We start from the raw sequence: 23,511 nt of genomic DNA, 5'->3' as shown, positions 1-23,511 counted from the left end.
TACAAATGGAGTCACAGTTCCAACTGGACATCTCTTTTCCTCATCATTTAGGGCCTCATCCCTTATAAAGTGTAGCCCTCCAGTCCTTCTGGGAGAAGGTAGGCAGATATCTCCTATGGGCAGCAATGATTCAGCTTCCATAACATATTTCTCCTCAGGCACCTGCCCTCTCCATCCCCCGTCCCAATGCCTCACCCTAGACTGAGACTCTGGAAACTTCAAGCTTTATGGCTTCCTACAGGAAATATTTATTGAATGTTTTCTGTGTTTGAGATAGACTATAAACAAGTGAAAAATAAAATATACACAGGATTCCAAATTATGCTGCATGTGTCCATGTGTGTTGCAGAGGGCAATAGACATCTTTCTTCCCTTTTATGAGTGTATTAAGAAAAAACATCCAAAACTTAGAAAAAAGTAAAGTATAACCATGTGCTCTTTTAAAATCATACTAACTAGTGGTTCTTAACCAGGGGCAATTTTGACCCCTAGTGGTTGTTTATTTAAATCTGGAAACAATTTTAATTGTTAAGATTGGGAGGTAAGGTGCTACTGGTGTTCAGTGAATAGAGGCAGAGGTGCTGCAGGACATCATACAACCCATAGGACAACCTCCAGCAATGGTGATCTAAATTATCCAGCCCAGAGTGTCAAGAGTAGTGAAGTCAAGAAACCTGTACTAGAGCATTGTCTTCCAAACCTGATTAAGAGTCAGCTGATGCTCTAGCAGACTGCAGGTTTGACTTTCTACTTACTATTGATTATTTTTCCACGATGTAAAGTTGTATGTCAACTTCTAGAAGATTGATAAGCTGCCAATGATTTCTATCTAGTAAAAAAGTTTTATCGTACTACTAATGGTAGTCATTGACCAGTTTTTTTTAAATCTAACTTTGCAATTCTATTCCAAAATTCTTTTCTTCTCTGAATTTATATATAGTTGATGCTCAGTGTTTGTGGCAGTTACATTCTATAAAGTCACTGTGAACACTGAATTAGTGAATAATGAACCATTAGGTTTCTGCTTGGTAAAGTTGGATGTTACCTTCTAGAAAATTGATAAGCTACACAAGATTTCTGTCTAGTACAAAACTTTTACTGAGGAAAGATATGGTTAGATTCCTTCAAGCTTCTCATCACATTTTCATCAATTAATCAACACATAACCTTGATTTTTATGTGTTTCTTTTAAAGACACCTTATTTACTATATATTGTTGATTCATTTATGTTGAACTCCCAGCCAACTGCACATAACTCATGTCTGAAGGAAGCTTATCTAATACACATATTTTCTCTGTAAGGCATATCACAACTTTCTTGAGCTTAAAAATAATAGATGGCATCCCAACACTTTGTGTGGGAGTCATTTTGAACAGTAGATTCACCAAGAAAAAGACAAAAATTTTGTAAAATGTGGCAATAAATAGACGTCAAAAAGGATACTCATTTACAGCATGAGAGCTGAAGTAAGAAGGCAGAGCTCCTTCCTCTTTGCTGGCAGCTGGCAACTTAGATGTTGGGAAATTCAATTTTTTTACTTTTCTGCACCACACCTCTGCACAAAGCCTTCGGGAATGCAAAAGTGCAAAAGTGCCACGAGTATTGATTTGGGGTTACAATTAAATTTTAGTGAGTAGATAAGTTTACAAATACAAATCTGTGAATAATTGTTTCTTACATTCTTTTTTAAACCAGACTCTGTTAGTTCCTTCATTACTGAATTAAATAAATATTTGATACGTGCTCACTATATTTGTGTGAAAGTTATGTTTTTAACTTTTTGAAAATTAAAATAGTTCAATACTTTTTGAATGTCAAAATTTGTTATGTAGGTAGACAAATGCTTGATGTCTTAAAGGTGTTTTTAGGGCAGTAGTTCTCCCAGGTTTATTTTAGGGTCGTGAGTCCCAGCACAGTAGGGACTAGACCCAGAGACGAATGTACATATCAGACAATTTACTATGTTCACAGTCTTCTCTCCCTTCAGATGTTTCTGGGCTAAGCCCCCTGTGCTTGGCACCTATTTCCCTCAGGATGAATTTTCCCTTAGGAGGTTCTTGGGAAAACAAGCTGCTACTGAGCTCACTGCACAATTCCTAGAAATGTCAGACATGTCTGAATCCCAGGCTAAACTCAAACTGGGACTTCTAGAGACTGGTGAGAAGCCGGTCTTCAGAGTCATGGCAAGAGTAAAGTCAAGGGGACTGAGGTCAGAAAAGGTTCAACAAGATCCAACAAACAAAAAAATTGTGAGGGGAAAACTTCCCTCCCCAGAGTGAATCTTCTGGGAACTAAGGAAATTCTCTTTTATCAGAGAACTTTCTGGAACCTAAAGAAATAAGTCCCACAGCCTGTAGCAAACTAAATGTATAGATAGCATCTTTAGCATACAATTAAGAGTTTATCAGAAAATTAACATGTAAGGAATCCTTGCAAGTAGGAGGTGCTACATTACATTATACTGCTAAGAGGAAGACTGATGTCTTAAGAACCAAAAGTAACTTCATGTTCCCTACATACCTAGGATCCATGTGAATTGCAGTTTTTGTTGCCATCATATACTTTATGCTTGGGAGTTTTTTGGGTTTTTTTTTTTAAGTTTATTTATTTATTTTGAGGCAGGGGGAGAGAGAGAGAATCCCAGGCAGGCTCTCCACTGGCAGCACAGAGCCAGACACGGGGCTCACACTCATGAACCATGAGATCATGACCTGAGCTGAAAGCAAGAGTGGGACACTCAACTGACTAAGTCACCCAGGTGCCCCGTGGGGAGTTTTAAAATTAACTACAAATAGTATTTGTAGTATTTTCTTTTCCTTTCCTTTCCTCTTTCTTACCTTTCAGCAACCTGGATTGTCCTTAGGTCCTTGTGAAGATTGCAGGGGTGCTATTCTCATCATCTGGAACTGTGGTTCTCAATCTGGAGACATTTTTGTTAAGGGTGGATGGGAAGTGGTCCAAAATATCAATAATGCCAAGGTTTTCAAACTGGTCTACCTAGGGGTGAGCAAACTGTTTCTGCAAAGGAATGGATAGTAAGCATTTAGGTCATACTGCTTTGCAACAACTCTACTCAGGTTGTAATGTGAAACTAGCTGTGGACAATGTGTCAACAAATGAGCATGTATGTGTTTCAATAAAATTTTCTTGATGGACCCTGTTTAATTAATTAAACCAGGAGGCCATTAGGTTGAGGTAGGTCTGTTGCAATGGTGGACTACATTAGCAAACTAAAATCCTAGCCTATAAATGACTCAGATTTATGAAAATGAAACCTAAGGACAACCAATCACAAATAGACAACTCGGCTTTAAGTTATAGCCAATTAATAATTTCCTTACTTTGCTTCCCCCTTTTCTGTTGAAAGTCTCTCCCTGAGCTCCTTGTCAGTGGAGCTCTGCCATCACTTCGAATTTGGTGATGCTCCATTGCAGTAGATTTATGCTCAAATAAATTAAAAAACATTTTTAATATACCTCAGTTTACCTTTTAGCAGCATTGAAATTTAACCTTCATGTAATTTCAGTATATTACAAAATATATTCATTTGATGTTTTTCAAAAATTAAAAATATAAAAGAAAAGTCATTACTTAGCCTGCAGCTCATATAATAGAGGTTGTGGGCATGATTTGGTGCATGCTCGCAGTGAACAGAAAGCTTTTTGCTTCCATCTGTTTCAGAAGAAGCACGGTATTTTCATTTAGTGAAAGCATTTATTCTTTTTTTTTAAACTTACAACATTTTAAAGTATGATTTGTGTTGGATAATACCAGTGATTCAGCTAAGAAGAGCTGTGGATGAAGAATAGTCCTTTTTATGTAAGCAATCATGTTATGTTCTGGTCATTAAGAACTGAATATTTAATAGGCTCATGGACTGAGGAAAATTATTCTTTTTCTAAAGTGTTTATGATTTGCTTATTTAATCTTTGTCCCTCTTTTCAGGCTTCTTGGCTTTTTTTGGCTTAGTACTAGATTTTCAGAGTAAAGCAGACCCAATTTTCTGTGGGGCTGATATTTCACCAGTGGTGAGTTGTTTCAGATTCTGGGTCATTTACATTTCAAGCCTGCAATTTGATCTGATTATCACTGGCTGAAAAGAAACACTAAGAGCTTTATTATGTGGATTGAACTGGATAACCCATCCTAAGGGCTGCAGTAAAATTGGAAGAAATTGGGAGTCTGGAGGATAGTTGCTTTCCATTTATTTCTTAGCAGTGGAATATCATGGAAGAGTTTCACAAACACTATTTTCCAAAGAACAACTGAAAGAAGCTTGAAATTTCTGCTCAAGAACTAAGGAAGACTACCCTTTACCAGGGTGAAAGGAAGGAAGAATGGAGGAGAACAAAAACGGTTATTATTCGAAAGGCTGAGACATGCCTAAAAAGAAGGAAAGTAACAGTATTGTGCTCCCAATACTTTCTCCTTTCCTAAGTGATATAAAGGGTACCTGTAAAAACTTCTAGAACTGATAAGGGAGTTTGCTATAGTGCCCAGAATACAGTATAAAATATACAAAAATCAGTAGTTTCTCTAAATTTACCTATTAGAAGACATGGTAAGGGAAACACAGTATCCCATTCTCAATGTCAGCCAAAGACATAAAATAGAATAAGAATTGAGCCTATTAAGAAATGTACAAAACATACATGGTGAAAATTACATTTACTGACAAGTACAAATAAAATAAATGAATAAATGGAGAGAAATTGTATTAGGGTTCTATCAGTGAAGCAAAACCATTATGAGTGATGGAGAGTAAGGGATTTATTAAAGAATTAGACCTTACAACTGTGGGAACAAGTTGAGAAATCAATGTAAGGCAGTTGTTTGTGGGGTTTTTTTATGTCTTTCTTTCTTTCTTTCTTTCTTTCTTTCTTTCTCTCTCTCTCTCTCTCTCTCTCTCTCTCTCTCTCTCTTTCCTTCCTTCCTTCCTTCCTTCCTTCCTTCCTTCCTTCCTTCCTTCCTTCCTTCCTTTTTTTATTTTTGAGATGGGGAGAGAGACAGAGACAGAGTGTGAGGGAGGGAGGGTCAGAGAGAGAGGGAGACAGAATGTGAAGCAGGCTTCAGGCTCTGAGCTGTCAGCAAAGAGCCCGACATGGGGCTTGAACCCACAAACCATGAGATCATGACCTGAGCTGAAGCCAGACGTTTAACTGACTGAGCCACCCAGGTGCCCCTATTTTTTTTTATTGTTATTTTTAAGGCAGTTGTTTTTGCATCTAGTGTGCTGGCCTTGTGTCAACAGAGTTGGCAAATGGGAAAAAAAAGGTGGTCTTAAGTGGGGGAGAGCAGGGAAAGACTGGAAATTGTGTTTTTCTTTCATCGCCTCCAACTCCAATGATGCAGGTCTCTTGCAGAACAAGCTGACACCCTTACCCAGTGTGAGCCTGCAGCATAAACTTGACTCAGATTCAGAGAGCTGAAGAAGGAAGTCTGACATTAACTGGAGGAGCTGTAGGCCCAATTAGTCCTTCATTTCCTCCCTTAACTCTTGTCTACGTTTCTTCTGTGGCCAACCCTAACCGGAACCACATAGGAGAGGAAAGTGTAAAGAGCATAGTTCCGGATTTGCTATGTTCACCCTGTATAAAGCAACCATACATACCATGTCTCTCGATAATAATAATAGTATAATAGCAAACACATAGCATGTGCTACATGGTAGACACCTTTCTAAGTATTTTTCGTTTGTTAACTCATTCTACACCTCACTACAACTATCTGAAGTAAATATGATTATTAGCCTCATTTTATAAATGAGGAAACTTGCCCATGACCACAGAGCTCACAAGTGGCAAAGTCATCATTCAAACACAGACGGTCTAGAAAGACTATACTTTTTAAAATGTTAAGGCTTGCCAGATTAATATATTTTATTATAATCTAAATTAAAATCCTGATGTGCTGAGTATTGAGAATTTGTGAGATTTTTCTCAAAGTGTATCTTGAAAAGTGAATACATACTGTAAAACTCTAATAACTGAAATATAGAAATTGTATTTTATAATATGTAAATATGGAAATACCATATTTTTGTAAGAACCAACAAAGAATCAAGGATAGCCTTAAACAGAGTTTAACATATAAACCTAGTGAAAAAGAGATAGAACTAGACAAATGTACCCTTGGAAAACTGGCTTCTGGGTAAGAATCCAGTGATACCCTCATCTCCCTTCAAGACACTGTGACTGACATTGAAAGAGGGGAGGCAACATCAGGTAGTTTCATACTTTCTCGCTGCCATCCTTGTGAATCTGCCACATCAGCATCTTTCTTCCCTTGTACCTGGGTACTGCCCTGCGCACATAGGTCCCATCATTTATCCAACCCTTTTAGGTATTAAGTCTCTCAAGTTACATTCAGTCATAAAAGTAGGAGTGGTGAGGAGCAGAAAGTTCTGACAGCTAGTAAGGTACTCTGAGCCTGCTCTCCCTGACTCTCACAGATGTTTAAAACTGACTCTTTATCACGCAGGGGTTTTCTGGGGGGACTACTGGAAGGGTCCCCTGGTAGCCCCTTCTACCGCAGAGCTTTTCATGGGCTAATTCTTGCCTCTGTGCCCACTGAGCCTCTATCTCCCTTTTTTCATGACTTTTTGGTTAAGGTGTAGGATGACCAACTACCCTGATTTACCTGAGATGGAAGAGTTTCCCAGGATGTGAGACTTTTAGTACTAACACTGGGACGGTCCTAGACAAATCAGAGGGTTAGTCACTGTAGAAGTTTCCTATTAAATAATACCTCTGCACCACCATGCTTGTTCACATCTGCCTCCAGAGAAATAAGCACTTTGACCCACTATCACTACCTAAATGCAGCCTTCTGCTGCCATGGGTCACTTTGGCTAATATGTCCCTGGAGACTGGCAAGTGGCTTGAGTCACTCTAGTCCCATGAGTCCCCAAATGCCAGGGAACCACATACCATGCTCCAAGGATGGCCTCCTAGAAGCCCCCAACTGGGCTTGAGATGAAGAGGAAAAGTTTCTAATTGTCCTCTCAGGGTAGGTATGAAACCTACACCAAGTATTCTCTCTAAAAAGCCATCCTCGGGGCGCCTGGGTGGCTCAGTCGGTTGAGCGACCGACTTTGGCTCAGGTCATGATCTCACGGTTTGTGAGTTTGAGCCCCGTGTCGGGCTCTGTGCTGATAGCTCAGAGTCTGGACCCTGCTTCTGATTCTGTGTCTCTCTCTCTCTGCCCGTCTGCCACTCATGCTCTGTCTCTCTCTGTCTCAAAAATAAATAAACATAAAAAAAATTAAGAAAATAAAATTAAAAATAAAATAAAATAAAATAAAAAGCCACCCTCCTTTGGCTTTTTCATTGTCAGTCCTTTTAGGCCGTTTTCTATGGTTTGGCTGAGGGTCACACTCTGATGTTTGTTACTCATTTGCTAGTGATGTTGAGACATTTGGGAATGTGGGAGCACCTGCCACCCATTTGTTTTTGTCACAACCTTTTTAGGCCTCCGACAAAAATGTGACAGAAAGAATTAGAGTTTAAAATCATGTTTCATAAACCCATTAACCACAAAAAATAAATTTCAGGGCAAGAGAGGATGAGAAGAACTGATTTGATACATAGAAATGTTAAATCAAAAATCATATGTCAAAAAGCATATACAAATTTAAAAGTTAAATGATAACCAGCAATATATTTTCAACAAAATAACAAATAAAAGGCAGATTACCATAATTATGTAAAAAAATCTTTTATAAATAATCATCTAGATTCCATATTTCACCACCTGCACCCTACCTCTCTATCCTAGCCCTCTTACCAATTTCCTGGCCTGGAAGAATAGGAATTTAGGGTAATGGATGCCTCTCATACCTCCTTATGTTCTTTTCACCACCAACAGTCAGAATGATCCTTTAAACATGTAAACAAGATCATGTCATTGCTCTATCTGAACTTTCTTTATGGCTTTCCGTTACATATAAAATTTAACTCAAAGTCCTTACATACTGTGGCACCGAAGGCACTAGGCCATCGGGTGCTGGCTGCATTTCTGACCTTATTTACAACCTACCCCTTTGTGAGAGCAGGGATTTTGTTTATGGCTATCACTCAGCACTTAGAACTATATTTAGCACAGGGCAGGCATTCACTAAATTTTTGTTGAATAAATGAGTTAATGGATGGATGACTAGAAGAAAAACACTAGTGAAATATAGAGTTTATTTAAACAAAGGATTCATCACCGACTAGTTGATAAGGGCACTCTCATATACTGCTTAAAGAAATATAAATTTAGACATTTTTGGGAAAAAATTTGGAAATAAGAATGTAAAGTATATGAAGTTGATATCATTTTACGGATTTAGTGGTTTCTCTTCTAGAAATCCAGAATATGACCTACCAATTAATTTAGGTAAAAGGATTTCAATATAGCATTATTAATCATAATGAAAAATTGGAAACAATTTAAATGTCAAACAATAAAGGAAAAATTTAACACATTTTTATTTACTCACATGATGGAATATTATATAGATATTAAAATGATTTCCAAACAAATTTTACTTCTGGGTAATTCCAGGAAAATGTACACGATATAATGCTCAGTAAAAAAAAACAAATACAAAATTTTAGATATCATATAACTGTAATTTTAAAAATTTATGCATAAATGAAAAATTGGAGAAAATTCTTACAGTGTTCACTATAGTTCTTTCTGGTTTGTGTAATAACTAGTGATTGAAATTTTCTTCTTTATACTTTGTTTAAATTTCAAATTTTATTATGTTTAGAATCAAGTATATAAAATTTATGTTAAAAATTATTCAATTGCCAGAGAAACTACTGATCAATGAATGCTGGCAGTCCTTAGCACTTCCATAGACAAGGGTAGGCCAGTATGAACATGAATCAAATGAGCATGAATCAAATGTGCATGAAATTAAATTAACTTCCTTAAAAACAAGGCCAGAGAACCATATGACAGAATTTAATGTACTCTTATAAAATGTGCATGAAAAGGAACTGCCTTTATTTTTTTTATATCTGTTCCCGTATTCCTCTACCTTCTTACAAGCCTCTTGACCACAGAAAATATTTGAGGGCACCTGGGTAGTTCAGTAAGTTGAACATCTGACTTTGGCTAGGGTCATGATCTTGTAGTTTGTGAGTTCAGGCCCCACATCGGATTGGTTGCTGTCAGTGCAGAGCCTGCTTCAGATCCTCTGTCCCCTCTCTCTGCCCCTCCCCTGCTTGCACTCTCTTAAAAATAAATAAATGTTTAAAAAAAAAATACTTGATTTGTCGAGTGAATTGTTTCCATCTCATCCAGTTTAAAATAGTGTATTGTGAGTAATTAGTCTGTGTTATTCCATCTTTTCCTTATCTGATTGATGTAAATCTGGGGGCACGGTTCATGAGTTGTTGACCCTGGTTACAGTATCTCACTTTATTTTGCCACTTGCCACATCTGCCACAATGTCTTTTGCCTCTTAATGACTAGGGTCTTGGTCTGTCAACCACAGGAGCGAAGCTGGTCTCACTTGGTGTTAGGAGCAGTGTTTGCAACTGATGTTGATGACAACAAGCCTTTATTGAGCACATACCATGTGAAAGGGCATTGTTCCATGAACTTGAAGTGCATTAGCATGTGTAATTCCCATCTCAGCTCTGTGTGATGTATACAGATAAGGAAACTGAGGCTCAGAGAGACTGAATGCCTTGCCCAGAGCCCGTAAGGTCAAATTTAGCATGTTCATGAACCTTGCTACTGCCCTCAATTGTCAGCTCTTCTCACAATGTAGCCTTCTCAATTGACTGCAGGTCTTCTTGGGACCCCTTCCTCAAGGTTTCAAGAACACCTGACTGCTTTTCCAAAGGCTAGTGGAATGGTTGGGATCTATGAAGCTGTTCTGAGATGACTGTATCTTAATTCCCCAACTACTGCTCCCTTACCTTGCCCAGGCTGGACTGGAGGCAGGATTGGCAGGCTGGAAGTTTCTCACAGGGAAAGAAGATAATTTGTCCCACTGACTTCAATTTTCCAGAGCCTGCTCTTCTGCAGACTTCCAGGAGACTTGCTTTATTACTAGTTCTCTTCCTCTAGACTCTGGATGAGATTTTTCCTTCTGAACTTTGTCCTTTCCCCTCCTTATCTGATCTTCAAGCTTTAGATCTTGATGTGTGAAAACTCAGTTATGGGATATTTAAGAAAACCATTGAAAAGTTAGGTTATCAGGAGAAAAAAAGAGTCTCACTAGAAAAAAAGTTCAAACAAGTTTTCTTTAGATATTACTTCAGTTTGTTGCTTTCATCAATTGGTCTTTATAGTGAAAAACTAAAAAGGGGCGGGGGAGGAACCCACCTGCATTGCACAGAAAAGATATTGGGTGGTATTTGAAAACATTACTCTGCTCCTTATACTCATTAACCCTGACAGATCCATGCTAGCCTGGCCATCCCCACCTTCCTGTCTTAGTGGTCCTGCCTCCATCCTTCTGCCAACCCACATGCAAGAGCTATTAGTATCTAAGTTCAGCTGTTCACATCCACATTTGGAAAACTCTTGGGTTTCAAAGAACCCTTACTTAAATGTCACGGTTGTGAAAGTCAAACCTTAAACTTTGAAACTGACATCGTAGCTACAATTAGCTTGTGTGTGTGACAAGTGAGAGTGGGAAAAAGGACTCAGAGAGGAAGCCCACAGAGAGCATCAGCATTTTGCCCAGGCTACCCTCTTCTTTCTATTATGACTGTTCTCATTGCACAAAGGGAATGTTTAGTTTGTCTATTGGAGTCACAAGGCTAATGATAACGAGTCTTAATTGGTATCTTTCATTTTGTCCACACACCTAGATTCCAGGTGATGTTTACCTCATGCAGGGGAAATAATCAACACTCCCTTTTTATATCAAAACATTCGGACTCACATTATCACTCTGTTCTACTTCCAAAACTCAAGGCTGCTATTTCTACTTTGAGATTAAGATATATACAGTAAGTTTGGTTCACACCCCCCACCACCTATTGGACTGGAAAGATTATAAGACACAACGAATGTAGACTACCAGTTCGAGGTTTATCTGGGTCCCTACTCCCTTGTAAGACTCCCCAAGAGTATGTCAAAGCAAGGAAGGAGGGAATCCAGTTATTCATCTGCGTTACTTATAAGGTATCTGGGAAAGGCTTGAGGTAATGGAAAAATGCTCTTTTGTCCTCTTTGTATTTGCCATGATGTCCACTTCTATTCTCTCCTACTAACCTCGGTACCATGGAAAATCCAAAGTTTGGCATGTCCAGACCAGTTGCATCACAGCCTGGTGAGGAGACTTCCTTATCAGCCCTTCCATTTCGGTGGACTGTCAACTTACCCTTCTCCTCCCATGTTAACTGCCACAAAGCACCCCCAAACTGCAGCTGAACAGGATCCTCATCCTCAGTTACATTTTTAGCTGATAATAAGAAACCCAGAGAATCCTATTCTGTAACTAAATGTATATTTTCCAGCTTGGAAATGCAATTAGGTGAGTAAAAAGGAACAAACGAGCAAACAAAACCCACAGATTGTGCTTATAGTGGAATAAAAATAAGCAGAAGAACCACTTTTCACTCAGGTATTGTTACCATGATAATTTTAATCAAAACAATCTTGCCTGAAAATTTAGTTAACAGTCCACACTCCTGTGAAATTCATTTCTTTCTTGTTTTAAAAGGCTCAACTAAGGGGAGGAACGACCTTTCAGGAAATCTTGTCCTTCCCTAGAGACAAAGTTCTAGAAGTTGGAAGTTCACCTAAGTTAGTATTTAATGGTCTTCTCCCTTCTTCCTCCCTTGGATATTGTCATGTACTTGATTCCTTAAGTTGCTGAAAATAAAGAAAGTTACCCTGTTTGCTCAGAGATACTTTAAGATGGTCATGATCTCAAGGTTGTGGGATGGAGCCCCGTGTCAGCCTCTGTGCTGAGTGTGGAGTCTGCTTGGGATTCTCTCTCTGCCTGTCTCTGCTCTTCTCCCACTAGTGCATGCATGTATTCTCTCTAACAATAAATAAATAAACATTTTAAAAAATATATGTAAGTCATGAAATTAAAAAAGAAAACCCTTTTTTGAAAAGATATTTCTTCTCTGATGTACATAGTTTTAAGATTCTCCCCATCTTAGGTCCTATCTCTGTCCTGGCTTTAAACCTCTGCGTTGGCAGAGGCATTTAGGCAATGGTTGCAGATATCTGCCAGGCTTGTTAAAATGGTCCTTCAGGAACAAAGGATATGAAAAGACAGTTCAAAGAAAATCTTACACAGACGCTCACCACCATTCATAGAGAGAAACACATATTACTCAGGTATACTATTTTTCACCCGATAGATTGACAAAGATCAGAAATTCTGATAATATATTGTGCTAGGGAACATGTTGGAAACGAGTATTCAGAGTTGGTACTGGGATTTTGCAAAATCTAACAAAATTGCCAAGGCTTATAATTGTTAACTCATAAGTCGTATTTCCAGTAAATTTATCCTATAAATATTCTCATATACATGCAAAGGGAGAGATATAGAAGGTTGTTTATTGCAGAGTTGTTTGTAAAAGCTTTATTGGAAACAACCTTAAATGTTTATTAATAAGTTACCGGTTACATAAATTATAGTACATCCTTATATTGGCATACTAAGTACCCTTTAAAAGGCTGAAAAAAAATATACATATACATAGTCATCTCTATAACTGAAAGAATGAAGTGCTGAAAGGGGATACCATTTGCATGGAATAGTTGAAGGAGAGGTCTATGTATATTTTCTTATAGCAGCAAAAAATAACTCTTGAAAGACTTACAGGAAACTGATAACATGTCTTGCCCCTACAGAAGGAAACTGGAGGGCTGGGAGGTAGGGAGGGAGTGACAGTTTTCATTATATTTCTATCTATATACATACACACACAAATTATTTTTTGTGTACCCTACAAATATATAATCTATTTAAAACTTAAACACACTTGTTTGTAAGTAGAAAACACTTTTAAATAACTTTGAGCTGTTTCTACTCACAACACTTCTGATACCAAATGTGTGGTGTTTTCCCAATACCAACAAATTTTCCAACTCTTCAACCATCAACTGGGGGTGGGTGTTCTACAGTTCAATTCAATTCTGACACTAACTACCCAGAGTTAGCACAGACCCCATAGATTAAGAGCTTACTCCCACAAGACTGCCACCACTTCAGATACCAATTTCAACTCCCAGGTCTCCATAAATTGAGGATTCCCATGACTCCCTCCTCAGTTTTGATAATTTGCTAGAACATCTTACAGAACTCAGGAAAACACTTTACTTAACAATTTCAGGTTCATTATAAAGGGTTCAACTCAGTAACAACCAAATGGAGGAGATGCATAGGTCAAGGTATGGGGAGGGAGGGTGTGTAGAGCTTTCATGTCCTCTCTGGGCCTGCCAGCCTCTCTGCACCTCATTGTGTTTATCAACCTGGAGGCTGATGAAACTCTACTGTTGTTCAGGGGTTAGAATGGAAGTTTCATTATGCAAGCATTACTGATTAAATCATTGGCCATTGGTGATTAACTCTATCACTGGCTCTTCTCCTGTAGGTCAGGGGGTGAGGTTCAAAGTTCCAACCCTCTATTCATGCCATGGTTTTTCTGGCAACCAGCCCCCATCCTGAAGCTGCCTAGGGATCCTCAGCCAGCAGTCATCTCATTAGAATATAAGAGACACTGTCACTCCAGAGATTCCAAGGGTTTTAGGAATTATGTGCCAGAAGTCAGACACAAAGACTAACACACACACACACACACACACACACACACACACTTGATTATATTATAAATACATAGATAATAAATAAATATCATCACAATAGCACTATATCACCTTACAGAGGATGTGGCAGATCATATTTTCCAAAGATATCCACATCAATGTAGTACACACCACAAGCTCTTCTTACAATATGATGCTGACATTCCACATAAATCTGGGTGGGCCTGTGACTATGTGGAGGTGACCATTTTTTAATTTCATGGTTATATGAAAGCTGATATACCTGCCCCAACTCTCTTCCTCTCCAGGGATGCTTGCCTTTGGAATCTAGCTACCTTGTTGTAAGGAAGTCAGGTAGCCCCTCTGACTGAAGAATTTCGTGAAGGTGTTCCCACCCCAGCTCCAAGTGAGGTCCCCGTTGACAGCCAGTATCAGCTGCCAGGCTTGGGAGTGAATGAGCCAGCCTTCAGACTCCTGTAGTCCTCAACCTACAAGCCATCCTAGCTGGTGCTGACTGGAGCAGAGGCAAACTGCTGCCTCCCAGCTCTGCCCAAACTGCAGATTTATAAGCAAAATAAATGATAACGTTGTTTGGGGCCACAAAGTTTTGGGATGGTTTGTTGTTAAATAGGAATGAATGAGTGAAATAGAGGGGAAATTATTGGAAGTTTTTGAGAAGACCTCTGGGGTACTGTCATGAAATAAAGACAGGGGATGCAGCTTGGTGTCAGTCAGGCACAGCTATAATCAGATTGATCACTTCCACAATTAACCCTCTCTATATTAGTTTCCCCCTATCTGTTGGTCATTGATACTTCTCTTTTCCCATGTATCATTTTTTCAGGTCATCTGGCTTCATTTTCATGGTATGTGTTTCTAATTCCCAGTTCACAGCTTGGCCCCCTAAGAAGAATTAAGGCTCTTTTCTTAGTTACAGGATTCAGTATCCTGTGAAAAACCTTAGACTAATCAAGTGTGCCTAAGGGCTATAACATTTGGCCCCCCAAGCCTCCTCTGAAGAATTAAGGCCTTTTTTTCTGATATGAGAAAAGTGTAAAATGAGTGGTCCTCCCTTTTGATTTTGGGGGAACTCTTAGGAAAATGATAAATTTCTTTCACTGTGAGTTTAAATCTCAGAAAAAATCTCAAGCAAAATACAGATCTAATTTTATGATAGAACAGGAATGCTTATAACTGTACCATCTTGGATTATTTCTATAAAAGTCGTCAAAATTGATTGATCAGGGAGCCAGCAGAATCCTAATGGTAAATCAAAAGGGAGATCGTGAAGGGCAAATTCCTCCAGTATAGCTTTATATTAAACTAATTTTATGGAGCAGCGATACATTATAGTTATTTGGAACCTGGACTCTGGAGTCAGACTGCTCTGCTAAATGTGGCTCCACCACTGGTATCTCTACAACATTCAGGACTCTGTTCCTCAATTTCATCATCTGAACATTGGCTCTAATAACGTTTCCTACCACACAGAGTTATTGTGAGTTTTAATAAATTATATGTAAGCATTAATAATACAGTCTGGCACAAAATAAGTCCTCAGTAAATAATGACTGTTGCTTTTTATATACCAGACAGCAGATCTGATATCCTGCGGAATTTATGCTAAATTAAGCCTTTGTCACTGGAACTTATGACCAAGTTAAATTCATACATCATGAGCAAGTCCTGGCCAAAAGGTAGACACTAATGGAAAACTCTTTTCTACTGTTAACCCTTTGGTCCTTGTCTTCCATCTGTGTTTGAAAGGGGCAGCAGTGTTACGGACGTGACGGCACTCAGCATCAGTTCTAACTTCCATGTGCGTGTAGAATCATGCAGAGACTGGCGTACTAAATCCTACCTTTCCTAAACTCCCACAAAGTTGGTGTTCTGGATGCAAATTAGACTCTAATTGAATGCACTTATGCAGAGCCTTTAAGGTAGATATGAGATGGGTGCCATCTTGCTTTGGGTCTTTCTACTGGCAAACATAATTATGAAGACTTTGGGTTTTTTTTGGAGCAAAAGTCTAGTGTGTTGATAACCAGATAGGTGTGTCAAGGAGCAGCTGTGATGGGAAGGGAGGTGACTGCAGCTTCCTGGACCCTGCATCACAGAATTGGCAATGAGTTTTGAGGTCACCCAACCCAAAAGTCACCTTCTGAAGTCCCACATCTCTGAATATGTCAGAGGTAGCAGTTCTCCTGACAAGCATGTTGTATGATGTTGACTGGGAGTCATTTCTGTACCTTACTCCTCTATTGTCTCCAACACACCTAAGCACACAATTCCCTGCATTGTATTTTTTAAGCTCTTTTTCTTGCCCACAAACTATGACTGATTCAGACAGAGAGACACAGAAGTTGTCTTCCCTGTTGCTGTCCTCTTTCAAATGATTACCTTTTCCAACTTATTCAGTATGGCCTTGCTGAATTTCCCTTTATAGTGGAGAACAAGAAAAGGAGAGCAGGCTGTATGTTGGACTGCTGGTAAAAGGTGATTCCTCAAAAACTAACAAGTTGATCATGTGCACAGGAGGAAAGTCATTCTTCTGCTTCAGCACTGTTATGGAGGTACCTGGGGTCATACATGTATGAGTATATGTTAGTAAGAGTAGCTGAAGTAGGCCTCAGCATGGTCACCCCTTAAAAAATTTCAGTTGACTTTATAATTTATTGTTAGATATTTCCACTTAAGCAGAAAAATTCAGATCTGTTTTAATCTTCTTTGCTGTGCCATCTGGAAAAAATTACTTTTTAATGCTTCCCATTCTTCATCAATACTGGCATTGGGTTCTCAGAGTTGTTCTCAGCCCCCTATTCCTTCCCTTCTGTCTTTCTCTACAGAGCATAAAAAACCATACACTCACTGCCTTCCCTTTTCTTGCCCTGGCAAGGATCATATGATCTAGTTTTAGAGTAATTCTGCCAGGGGTAGCTTCTAGAAAAGCTTTTGTTTTACTTGTAAAGGAACAGATGTGGTTAGTGTGGTGTCCTTCTACCTTGAAAATAAATTTTTTCGGGAGCCATAGCAGCCATTTTGTGAACATGAAGTGAAGAGCCAACTCAGCAAAGATAGCAGAGGGAAAAGACAAAAGTCTAAATCTTTGATGACACCACTGAGTCTCTTGATCTGCCCTGAACTTCTTAACCCTGGTCTTTTCCTTAAAGCAAGGATAATAAATGCTATTTGTTTAAATGAATATTTTTAGGTTATTCTATTTCTTGCAGCCTCATTCCTACATAATATGTTATTTATACCTCCTGGGGTTTTTGTGAGGTTCCAATAAGGTAACTGGTATGAAAGTACTTTGAAAAACTATAAAAAGAGAACCAGTTTTAAAGTCCCATTTTAAAAAGAATCAGGTGTTTTCTGAGTAGCTCAAGGTAGAGGAAATTTCAGTGAAATGATAAATGATTGAAATAAATATGCCACATATTTCTTTCAACAACTCAGATGAAGGCTTGCTTCTCTCTTAAATTATTAATAATCCCGTTTAGTACTTTCAAAGTGCTTTGCCATCATTTGATATGTAATCCTCAGAATTTCTCTAGCAGATTGTAAAATCTCATTTTATAAGGAAAGAAGTGAAAACAAGGTTTTTCAAAGACTTTCTCAGAGACATATGCCTGTGGCAGACTCAGAATTAAAAATCAAAGAATCTAACAGTCCAGTGTATAATTGGCTTTCTCGTGTAAGTTTGATACGCAGGGTGTGACACAGCCCATGAAAGGAAGCCCTAAGCATTTAAAGTTATATCTTATATGTATATTCAAAATAAAGTCCAGCTAACCTATGAGACTGCTTGTACTTGAGAATAAACTGCCCTTATGTACAACATTGGAAAAGGGCAAGGAAAGAATATATTTTACCAGTAATGAACTTAAGTCTACTTGTTGTACTACTATAAATTGTGTAATAGTTTTGTGTCTCCCCCCACCAAATTCATATGTTGAAACCTAATCCCCAATGTAATGGTATTATAAGGTAGAGCCTTTAGGGGGTAAGTAGGTCATTAGTGCTCCACCCAATGGGAGTAGTACCTTTATAAGAGAGATCCCAGTGTGTGTAAGAATGTTTGCTTTTCTTCTTTCTTGCCAACACTGATCTGAACATAAATAAACTCTTTAAATTTTGCTAATTGGATGGATGAAAAATGAAAAATATCTCATTTTAATTTGCATTTTCTTGTTATTAAATGAACCCCATTTTACTTGACTATAGTTTGTATATACACAGATCTGTAAATTATTTATTCATATTTTATAGAATTTTTTCCTGTATTTTCTTTTTCACACTGATTTGTAGTTCTCTGTGTATTTAAAACTCTAATCACCTGGGGCACCTGGGTGGCTCAGTCAGTTAAGTGTCTGACTCTTGGTTTTGGCTCAGGTCAGGATCTCATGGTTTGTGAGTTCAAGCCCCGCATCAGGCTCTGAGCTGACAATGTGGAGCCTGCTTGGGATGCTCTCTCACCTCTCTCTCTGTCCCTCCCCTGGTTGCATTCTCTCTCTCTCTCTCTCTCAAAATAAATAAACATTAAAAAGAGAGAGAGAGAGATCCCTGAGAACTTCCTTGTCCCTTCCACCATGTGAAGACAGCTAGAAGACATCTGTCTGTGAAACAGGAAGTGGGCTTCCCACCTTATGAGAAATAAATTTCTGTTGTTTATAAGTCACCCAATCTGTGGTAATTTGTGATAGCTGCTCAAATTGACTGAGACACACACCAAGAGCCTTATCCAATCCTGACATAAAATAAATGAGGCATTATTTTCTTGATGTACGTCGTTATAAGCAGTAAAACAGTTCTTTTCAATATTACATGTTGAAAAAAAAAAAACGGGCAAAATAAAGTCAGATATCTAAATGCCTAAGCAGGAAGTGGTTTCATGTTCACCCTTAAAAATGGAAGCAATGAATAGTAATTAAAAGCTCCTTCAGAAGTGTGGTGGTCAGAATCCTCTTCCACTCTCAACCCAAGAAAATGTTCTGGCAATTTTAATCATGTTTTTTCTGATGAAACAGAAAGTTCACTTTTAATTAATGGTGTTATTTTTCAGAACAAATTTATGCATTTCAAGGCCTTTTATCCAAATTCTGACTTAGGAGGATTTGTGTGATATGAGATCAAAAAGGGGAAAAAGAAGAAAGAACTCAAATAGAAATACAAAAAGGTCTTAATTAAGTCTATATTTTTGCTATCATTATTTTCAAATCCAAAGATGAATGATAAAGTGATGTCCTGTCCCAGCTGTACTACTTCCTAGCTGTAGGACTTTGGACAAGTGCCTTTCCTCTGCATTTAGTTTCCTCTTATTGTAAATGAGCATAGTGATAGTACCTATTTCATTGGGTGATTGAGCTGATTGTATGAATTCCTATGGTAACAGTAATGTTAGCTGTTATTACTATCTGTAAAAACCCAAACTATGCCAAAACTAAGAAATGGGAACGTAAGACAAATACTATAAAAGTTGTCTAAACTTCTAGCCTGGTTGGAGTGGCAATGAAGGTAGATTTGACTTCCAGGGTAGCACTGCTGCATCTCTGCATTTTGGGAGTTTAAATGATTATTATTTAGATCTGTTCTCTCGACTCGTTAACATGCCTCTTGCAGGACCTGTGTCAAATACTAAAGAGCAGATTGTTGAGAGGTGACACAGAGCACACATTGGTTCGGTTCTGCCATCCTTAAAGGCAACAATAGTTACTGGACATTGAGGCAGGGGAGGGGGGACACATTTGAATTTGAGAGATGTAGAGGGTGGTGTTCAACAAGAAATCAGAGGTGTTCCTGAATAGAAATCCACTGTTAACAGAAGAAAATTATCAAAAATTATTGAAGAATTATTGCTTGTCACAGCAAGGAGCAAATGGCTGCCCAGAGAGCCAGACCAGTAGAACTCTAACATGCCCTCTGGATTTCTTGTTAAAACTTAGGAATTTATGATTTTGTGTATCTTGAGAAACTTATCAGAAGACCATGGAGGAGGGGAAGGGGAAAAAAAAGTTACAGAAAGGGAGGGACGCAAACCATAAGAGACTCTTAAACACTGAGAACAAACTGAGGGTTGATGGGGGAGTGGGGAAGAGGGGAAAGTGGGTGATGGGCATTGAGGAGGGCACCTGTTGGGATGAGCACTGGGTGTTGTATGGAAACCAATTTGGCAATAAATTATATTTTAAAAAAATAGAGAAAAAACTTAGGAGTTTATAGGAATAGTACACACTTTGGGAGAATGAGAATTCCGTGAGATGTTTAAATCTCTGTTACCTTGTGATTTAAGGCTGTGGCATATGTACATTTTGTTTGTTAACTACCTCTTCTGCAATAGTTTTATACTAATAAGAACAGGGTAGTAAGAAAACATTCTTGCCTATTTTTTATAACAGATATTCCCAAGGTGTAGTGAAGTTGGAATTGGGGGAGAGAGATAGGAAACTGAGGCCAAAGAAAGTAAGTACTTGAAACTGGAATAATTTAGTAGGGTGAACTCCAGGGGGAAAATGTGCATAGAATGTAAATGCCACGCCAATCCTGGCTTCTAGATATTGTTATGGCCAGGGACACCCAGCACAGGACTGGACCCTTCACCCTCAGAGCATCAAGTGTTCTCAGTGTCCCCAAAGTACCTTGCATGTTTCCTGTTTGCCTCCCAGTTGGCTCAGCGTCTCCTAAGTTGGGCTGAAAGGGGAAATAAGATGAAAGAAGGGTGAGGGAGAGAAGACAGGGGAATACAGAAGGAGTAGGGGAAATTAGAGAGAAAGGAAAGAGAATGCAAAAGAAGGAAGAAAATGAGATAATATAAAAAGAAAGAAAAGAAAGCATGACGGGACAAGCATGGACTCACAAAGATGTCACTAGACAGCTGGGACTGCAGTGTGGAGCTAGCACCCAATGCATAAAAGGAGGAAAGGGACATCATATCTGGAGGAGCTTCCTTAGAGTAGAGGAGTTAGAGAGATAGGAGAAAAAAAGGGACAAAGGATAAGAAAACACTATTTGTTATCCTAGATGTCTGCATAATAATCATCTTTGTGTCTACTGTGTCAACACTCTTAGTGGCAATGTAGGCAGAACCACGTCGAATATTATTTCAAAACAGCAATATACCTTTTAATGGAGGCAAAACGTGTAAGAAGGAAGGGGAATCAGATAAATGATGAAGGAGGAGAGAGGAGGCCAAGCCTGTGGGACACTGCAGACAGGAGCTGATGCCGACCCCTTGGGAATGGAAGTGATGCAATGCCTGGGAGAATGAACAGGATGTTTACTGTCCTTTCGTACACTTAAAAAAGAAAAAGAAAAGGAAAAAGAAAAAAATACAGCACTGGTCACATACAACTGTTCCTTAAATAACAGTGCGTTGGCATTCAATTTATCTGTGAGTGGGATAATTGGTATCACCTTGAGGTTTTGCATGTGTGGTATTGTTTACATGTGATTTTATACAATAATTATTTCAATCTGTATTTTTTAATAAAGTTTGAGAGAGACAGAGACAGTGCAAGCAGAGGAGGGGCAGAGAGACAGAGGGAGAGAGAGAATCCCAAGCAGCCTCCACACTTTCCATGCAGAGCCCAATGCAGAGCTCAGAACCCACGAACCATGAGAGCATGACCAGAGCTGAAATCAAGACTCAGAAGCTTAACCAACTGAGCCACCCATACACCTCTCAATCTGTATTTTTAAACCAGACCTGAGCACTTTTTCATTTGTGTATTAGATCCTTTCACTTTTTGACATGAGTCATTTATTGCTCCACTGAAGCATCTGTCTATCAAGGCATGTCTTGGACCAGTAGTTCTCAAACATTAGTGAGCATTGGAATCATTTGGAGGGCTTGTTAAACACAGGTTTCTGGGTTTCACCCCACCAGGGTTTCATACGCAGTGAGCTGAGGTGGAATAATCTGCATTTCTAACAAGTTTCCAGGTGATGCTAATGCTGCTGGTCCAGACCTTGCTTTGAGAGCCACGATATTTGACCAATAAAAGAGTGTTCCTCCTGAGTGAAGTTACTATTACTGAAGAGATATTGAAATACAAGGTTGTATTTCAAGGGTGGAATTTTTAGAGTTTAGAAAAACTTTGTTAGAAGCATTACAATACAAAGTTATCAATTATATTATCATATGAATACTAAAATCAGAGTTCGGTAATGTTTCATAGGGAAAGCTTCTGAATTTGTGACTTTCTCTGATTAGATGACTCATCTGAAGGTCTGGCCTCCCCCATTGTGGTCTCTTCAGTTTTAAAAACTAAAACTTAGAAGAGTTAGGGTAGAAAATTTCTCTCCTTCACATGAGTCCATCTTGGCCCAGAAGGAAAGACACATTCACCAACTCTTCTGTCCTTCTGGAATAGTCCTGGCTAAGAGGCTTGTGCCCCTCCTCCCACCCTCCTCAAGCAGAGCGATACTTAAGCTATATTTAACCCTGGAGGATTATGCTTGTAACAGAGGAAGAGACCACTTTTCTCTCTTTCTGTGACCCCCTGAGCTCTCAGATGCAAACAGGCTCACCTTCACTTCTGTGGCAATGCAGTAGGCCACCGGGGCCATGTCCTTCTACAGGCAGCAGTACCTATTTGAGACCGAGCCCAATGTAGGCTTGTCCCTGAAGCTGGCTCGGTAAGTGGCTACACAGTCTTGTCTGCAGCCTGGACACAGCCCCATTGTGAATGTGCAGATTCTAATTCTAAGATCCAAGCTCCATTCTCCAATATGCTTCAGCAGAAGCACTGCTAAGGCATTAATACAGTTGGCTATATTCACTTAATCAGTCAGCACCCTGGAGGTGAGCAAGAGAAAATTTTAACCTAAAATACCTCAAAAATACGGGCTGGGAAACAAGTAGATACGCAAGATGGGCATTTGGTCACTATAAGGAAATCTAAGGAGACTGAGAATCTTAGGGTGGGACTTGGTGGCTAGCTTAGGCTGGGACAGCTCATAGTGGCTTATAGCATGTCCACAGCTGGTACATCAGACACAAGGATGCTCAGAAGCAGAGTTCCAGTTATAGAGTTCCACCTCAAAGCAGGTGATCTTCACTATTCAAGGCCTTTTTAGACATTTGTGGAAAGAATGATTATCATTTTCATGGCATCTTTTTTTTTCCCCCACATAGTGCTTCTCAGCCAGGTCTGTAAGTTAAGTTTTCCATGGGGCACTGGGTACTACTGTGTTCATTTCATCCTCTAGTTTTTCAGCATCAGGCCTCAGTAGCAACTCTAGAGCACTTGTTCCAAATTCTGACTGCTTTACTTTGTTTTAAACTACATCAAGAGACAAATAATTTCTAGGGCTCATGAGGCTACTGCAGAGGGTTCTGGAAATACCCCGACCTGTACCTCCAGTCATATATTGGCTCTGAATTGGATATGTTTAGAATTCTGCTCATGGGTGTACATTTCAGAAACTGCAACTAGTTTTAACCACATAAGGGTAGTGGAAGAAAGAAAGAGGAATGTTGGCCTTCTCCTATAGTGGCTATATCACATTTTTAAGTGGAAGTAGAGGGCAAAACAAAACCATCCTTATTATGAACCAAAGGCTAAAGAGGAACAATTTTAAGATTTTTACCCAGAACACTCTGACATTAGGAATTTGGTTTGTTTGGTGATATATCAAGGACAGAAAACTCTTTGGAAAGAGGTTTGATCTTGCAATCAGAGCATCAATGAGGAAAACTGAAAGTACAATGAAGTCATATGTTTTCAAATAGAGGTGAAATAAGATTGAATTCTTGAAAAAAGATGGG

At 38.9% G+C, this 23,511-nt stretch overlaps 1 protein-coding gene across 8 annotated transcripts in view; it reads left to right on the top strand.

The window, feature by feature from the left end:
* SLC9A9 (solute carrier family 9 member A9) overlaps nucleotides 1-23,511 on the top strand; it is a 703,484-nt gene that overhangs the window by 94,399 nt on the left and 585,574 nt on the right. The window contains exon 1 of one of the 8 annotated variants that reach the window (XM_058730130.1): nucleotides 20,181-20,204. The exons of 6 other annotated variants lie outside the window; for them this stretch is intronic. The gene's annotated coding sequence lies outside the window, so the exon portion shown is untranslated. Of the gene's footprint in view, nucleotides 1-20,180; nucleotides 20,205-22,474; nucleotides 22,546-23,511 lie in introns of those variants that run through there. One more of the 8 variants, XM_058730136.1, reaches the window with a different exon arrangement.

Source organism: Neofelis nebulosa, chromosome 5, assembly GCF_028018385.1.
Source record: "Neofelis nebulosa isolate mNeoNeb1 chromosome 5, mNeoNeb1.pri, whole genome shotgun sequence".
NCBI lineage: Eukaryota > Metazoa > Chordata > Mammalia > Carnivora > Felidae > Neofelis > Neofelis nebulosa.
This window is presented reverse-complemented; position numbering and strand designations above follow the sequence as displayed.